General features: G+C 43.7%; 1 protein-coding gene across 1 annotated transcript in view; it reads right to left on the bottom strand.

The window, feature by feature from the left end:
- LOC106813059 overlaps positions 1-5,871 on the bottom strand; it is a 36,590-nt gene extending 30,719 nt beyond the window's left edge. The window contains exon 1 of the mRNA XM_014817103.1: positions 5,473-5,871. The gene's annotated coding sequence lies outside the window, so the exon portion shown is untranslated. The remainder of the gene's footprint in view (positions 1-5,472) is intronic.
- Positions 5,872-6,439: the final 568 nt, after the last annotated feature.

Below are 6,439 nucleotides of genomic sequence, written 5' to 3'. Positions count from 1 at the left end.
GACCTTACAAACCGGGTTTTAAGAGCTTTAAAACCGCGTTTTAGTCTTACAACTTAGCGGTTTAATGGTCTATAAACTAGTTTTAAGCTCTTAAAACCTAGTTTTTTAAGGCATAAAAACCGGTATTATACTTAAAACCAGGTTTAAGGTGTTCTTTTAAAACCAGGTTTTTAAGGTCTAATACTAGGAATTACGGTCCTAAAACTAGGTAGTTAAGACTTAAATCCGGTTTTATACCTTAAAACCTAAGATTTTTAGACCTTAAAACCTGGTTTTAAGATCTTAAAACTGGTTTTAATGGTCTATAAAACTTAGAAAATTTACGCCGATAAAACTAGAGTTTTAAGAGACTTTAATTTCAAGATTTAGACCTTAAAACCGGGTTTTTAAGCTTAAACCAGGTTTTAAGAGCTTAAAAACTAGTTTTACGCTTTCCCAGGCCTAACCAGGTTTTAAGGTATAAAAACCCGGATTTAAGCTCTTAATACTATATGTTATAGGGCCGTAAAACTTGGTTTTAGACTTAATAAACCTGGGTTTTAAGAGCTTAAAACCAGGTTTTTAAGAGCATCTTAAAACCAGGTTTTAGACCCTTAAAACCTGGGTTTTTAGACCTTAAACACTGCGTTTTAGGAGCTTAAAACCAGGTATTTAAGAGCCCTTTAAAACTAGTTTTTACGCCTTATGCAATGAAAGGCATTATGTTACCAACAAAGCATAAACCTATTTTTATAGAACCTTAAAACCGGGTTTTAAGAGCTTAAAACCGGGTTTTAGACCCTAAAACCTGGTTTTAGACCTTAAAACCTGGTTTTAAGAGCTTAAAACCAGGTTTTAAGAGCTTAAAACCAGGTTTTAAGAGCTTAAAACCAGGTTTTAAGAGCTTAAAACTAGGTTTTACGCTTCCGAGTGGCATTTAGTCCTTTGATTGGCTACGTTTTGCTAAGGCTTAGTTTCTGCGGGACTGCCGGATACATGATCACCTTGGCGCGGCGAAACGAACGAGAGGGGAGAAGCATGGTGAGAGAAGGAGGAGGGGGAGAAGGCTGAGTGGAGAATGGGAAGGGAGAAGGAGGAGCGAGAAGGGAGCTGGTGGAGGAGGAGGGGGAGAAGGGAGAAAGTTTGGTCGAGAAGGAGGGTCGGGAGAAGGGGATCGAGAATGGAGTGGAGGAGGAGGTGGGAGAACGCTGCGTGGAGAGGAGGAGGGGGAGGTGGGAAGCTCGCGTGAGAAGGAGGAGGTGGATGAGAAAGGCTGGTGGAGCAAGAGGAAGGGGTTTTTGTGGAGAAGGGGAGGGGGAGAAGCTGGCTGGAGGAAGAGGAAGGAAAAAGAAGGAGAAGGTGGCGGAGAGGAGGAGTGGAGAGAAGTGGTAGAGAAGAAGTGAAGGGGCAGAAAGGGAGAATCGGTGGCGGAGAAGGAGGGGGAGAAGCTGGGGGAGAAGGCAGGGGAAGGGAGGAGAGGGAAGGGAGAAGGGGGGTGGAGGAGAAGGTAGAGAAACTTGGTGGAGGAGGAAGGAGTGTAGAAGGGAAAAGGTGGTGGAGAAGGGAGGGAGGGAGAGAAAGAGCCTGGTGTGAGAAGGAGGAGGGCAGAAGAAATGAAGAAGCTGGTGGAGGAAGGAGGAGGGAAGAGAAGGGAGAAGGTGCGTCGGCGAGAAGGAGGGGGAGAAGCTGGTGGAGAGAGGAGAGGGGAGAAGGCTCGGCTGCGAGAAGAAGGAGGGGGAGAAGCTGGGTGGAGAGAAGGAGGAGGGGAGAAGGCTTCGGTGGGAAAGATAAAACTAGGTTTTATGCTTTTTGGTACAAAATGCTTTCCATAAGAGTACGTGGACAGACGCGTGGACGGACACACTCAACTTTACCCGTAGGCGCTCGAAGTGAGCCAATACTTCTTCTTCATGTAGATGTATATCACACATACGTAATATATACCGAGGGATTCGTATCCCAAACACCACACGCGTATATTACCTTTATTAGGTTCGATTTACAATAAAAACTAAGGTTTTAATAGGCCATCTCTTACCAACAGACCCCATAAAGCCGCTAATAAAGAAGCTTCTGACACGCTTCGTAAACGTATATACATTGCAGTATATTCCCACAAGACTGTGTCCGAAAATCCCTGAAGCTGAGCCCACCGTAAGGTTGTTTCTCAACGACCTACGGAGTCCATGCATCCCTACACAGATTGCACGTTCGAACGCGTTCACCTACGGCCTCAACGATCATTGTAGCAGTAATAGGTTCCGTAATATATCAGAGAGTCGGAGGAGCGGCACGGCAGTGAGAATTATCACGACATCGTTTCCCTGCCGACGACCACGAGCTGGTAAGCGACGGCACATGTCAGGAAGCGGCGCGCACCACAATAGTTACTGTAGACGGCCAGGGTTACTGACACTGTAAACTCGCTTGCGCCAACAATGGGCCACACCGTTGCCAACCGCTCTATTAATAAAGCATACAGAGCACACGTCGACGACAATTATGTCGCTGTTAGCTATAGCTGTTGGTTTCGATCCTGTACCTCGACGACGCGTCCACAGGTTTGGGTGGCTAACAGTGGTTGTTGCCACGTCGGTTGTTGATAACTGTGTGTGTTTAAACAAGTGAAGCAGCTATATAACGTGAGAACTAAATTTGTTTTGTTCGCACGAGTGGCATTTTCATATTTACTGTTTTTTTTTTACATCGCGTTGATGATAACTTGGATAGTTACAAATAAATAGTCCAATGACCTATCATCGTTGATATATTTTAGACGCACACACACGCACACTAGTTACTAAAACGTGTCCCTGTATTTTCAGATATACTTTTACAAGACGACCCTCGTAACACTATCACAAGTTGAGTTGTTGTTTAACCGTTGTTTAACATTGTTTTACATTGTTTATTATCTATTATCGACACTGTCACATAAATGACAGCAAGTATGTGGAGAAAATGTTTCTTGGTGTCTGTGTGTTCTTCCGAATCAATCTACAGCAGGATTCAGTACAATTATTAATTTTAAATGAAGTCGCATTGTCGAGAACAAGAGAAAGTGCTTTGGTAAACCTTTTTCTAATTAGCAAATTACAGCTCCACCTCACCCACTTCAATGTAAAAATCCAATATACGGTTTTCTACACGCAATTAAGTAGATTGGTTTCTCTGCTTCAATTGCCATTAAAACTGATGCTTTAGTTTCTCCTACGAAAACTCCTCTACTACTCTTCTTCTACACGGTGTGACATAGGATGCAATAGAGCTGCATAATCCAGTAATCGTGTGAAGGGTTGCCCTCCCACACAAACAAACTAGCAAGTAGCAGCAAATATTCGGACGTGCACACGTATTGGCTTCAGCAGAGGCAGACTATGAATTTAGTTGACCTCATGAATCGGAGATCGTGTATGGGAAAGTGAGAGCACAGGGGAGTGGGTTCTTTAAATTCAAGTTAATTGGTTCCAGCAATTTCAGAGTGGATGCTGCGGAGATCACACGGCACAGACACACGCACGCACGTAAACGCGCACATGCACGCACACTCACAGACAGACAGACAGCCAGACTCACGCATACATCCACGCACACACACACGCACGCACGCACGCACGCACGCACGCACGCACGCACGCACGCACACACACACACACACACGAGTGTTGGATTCACGTCATTGCATTTGTGATACATTGTATCAAGAGCGAACGCAACACATTCTATAGTTGATGATAAATAGGTCATTTATTTGTGGGATTTTACACTGAACTAAGATGCTCCTTTAACAAGGACACGTACACGTGCGTGTAATGCCGATGCGATGTAAATACAGGTCTGTGGCCATGTGGCTTGAGCGTGTGTATCACTAGCTGGCACATCCTGCTATTGGTGTCAGCCGGCTAGGCGGCCGTCAACTCTACCGACAGTGTTATTCTGGGGATTTCCCCAACACTGATGGACCGGAAGTGATAGATCCTCCTGTGCATGCATCACTGTAGTAGAGCTAGTAATGCCAGACATTCTACACTAGTCACGTTGTACTTGCCAATAACACGTGATAGATTGATTCGTGATGCTACGCACCCTACTCGTATTAGAAAACATTACGGGGAGTTAACATATTAATAATGATATTGGAGATACTATACTATACTTTTACACAGCAAATACTATACTATACTTTTACACAGCAAATACTATAGTATCACTGTGAGTACTATAGTATTGCATTGTATTTTTCATATTGCATAGTATTGTATAATTTGGTGATGCTATTAGTACCAAATGGTCTTGCAGCAGACCCAACTCAGCACACACGTACGCTCATGTACACACAATTTCAATATGCACAACGCACGAGATTATGTGGAAGATAAAAAATGGATATAACTGCTATCCAAGTTCGGTAATACCAGGTAATACTAATAGGCTAAACGTGCTAAAGTAATATAAAGAAATCAAAATAATATAAACTTTAAACTTATACGTACCAGTATAATCAAGTTTTCCAATAAGTGCGCACGGCTTGATATTTCCAGCAACCTGGCATTTGTAGCAGGTTTCATGAGAAACAGTCGCTTATTTACTGAACACCTGATTCAGCGTGTGTGTGTGTGTGTGTGTGTGTGTGTGTGTGTGTGTGTGTGTGTGTGTGTGTGTGTGTGTGTGTGTGTGTTGTGTGTGTGTGTGTGTGTGTGTGTGTGTGTGCGTGTATGCGTGCGTGCGTGTGTGTGTGCGTGCGTGCGTGCGTGCGCGTGTGTGTGCACCTAGCTCCATTCGACTGTATAGACGCTTTTGCGAATTTGGGCTCTTTACGGTCTGCTAGTATAGATTAGGGTACTATACTAGAATATTCCTAAATCCGTGAAAACGCCCACGGATGCACGCATTCAAACCAGAATGATTTAGCGGGGGAAATTTGGAGAAAAACACCTGTATTCGTCACTGGTACTGGTAGAGCATTGCTAGTCCAGCTCTATGCCTGAATCAGCCTTGACTGAGAAAGGCAACCCCATTGATTCGTAATTACTACAGAAGATAAAAATGTGAACATGGAAAGCTGTTTCCAGCCGGCACCCGGTGGGTTTGTAGGTGGACAAATATAGTAACTGTGTAATAAGGGCACGATTCACGAACTAATTGGCTGGATATTGAGGTCGTTACGACGTTTATAGCCGTTCAAACATACAAACACAAACATCGTTTCGGTTTATGATATATCCAGCGCACAATCAATTTATCGAAGTGTAGATAATTAATCTAGAATATTAAACCAAAAGCTACGCTAGAAGTTAATAATTATATATGCATAGCCTTTATCAAAAATGCATCATTAACATCCTGATGTAAATATATCACTATACCTATATAATGATTAATACCTGTACGTAAATATAATTAACATATAATGTTATATGTATGCGTTATTTGTCATGTAACTACCAAAATGGGTTTTTTGTAATGCTACTCGTACTCTGTACTATACATTACCGGGTATCGATCGGCGTTATCAGCTAGCATTGCGGAGTCGCTATCCCATGTCGCGTCGCCACCATGAACTTGGCAGAGGTCACACTCAGTGTAAAGCTAAACGTGTGAACTCTTTACTGGATGAACCTCTCCTGAAGTGAGTGAATGTATGTGGAAGGACGAAATGTCAGCGCTTCCTTGAAGTGTCTCCTGCCAGTTCGCCTCCTGCCTTCAGATACCGTGGGAAATAACGTCTTCCACTGCCAATGATTTTTCTCTGGCGAGTACAACCTCACCCAAGCACCAATTCACAGTTTAGCATGTCTTTTGTTGTGCCATCAGCACTGATGCAAGGCAAGAATACAGAACGCGAGACATTCTGTATTGACAACAGCTTTCGCCGCTACACTGACCATGTGCGCTGAGCTGCGTGTGTGTATGGGCGTTAACGTGGGCATGAATCGTCAACCAATCAAAATGCAGGAGCAACTCATTCTGCGGAACACGGGGGTGCGGGGGGAAAAGGGCATCGCCATGTACACCATCATGAATATACGTATACGTACGTATGTCGTATGTCATCGGTCTTCTTTCGGTAACCAAATACGTCTCGTTCTATCACACCTGACGCGTGCGTACGTGCGTGCGTGCGTGCGTACGTGCATGCGCGCATTCGTGGTTATTTGCATGCGTTCGTGCGCCCGGGGTGGTGTTGGCATGGAAGGTTGGAGCGTCAAGGTACGGCCGCGTGTGTTTGCGCGTTTACAGATAATTAATATCGTAAACGAATATACATGTGTAATATAATAATAACTGATAATTCATGGTGAGTTTTGTTAGTACTCGTATGAAAACTGTCCAAAAAAATTGCGGCAAGCCCACAATAACAATGAGTGGGAGCTCATTATATTTTTGACAATTAGGCTCGCTAGAAAAAAACAGCAGTTTTTAACTAGGCTATCAAATATCAGTTCTCGACGTTGCCCAA

Source organism: Priapulus caudatus, unplaced genomic scaffold (assembly GCF_000485595.1).
Source record: "Priapulus caudatus unplaced genomic scaffold, Priapulus_caudatus-5.0.1 Scaffold720, whole genome shotgun sequence".
In the NCBI taxonomy this organism is placed as follows: domain Eukaryota; kingdom Metazoa; phylum Priapulida; class Priapulimorpha; order Priapulimorphida; family Priapulidae; genus Priapulus; species Priapulus caudatus.
Note: the sequence above shows the minus strand (reverse complement) of the source record. Positions and strands in the feature narration are given on the sequence as shown.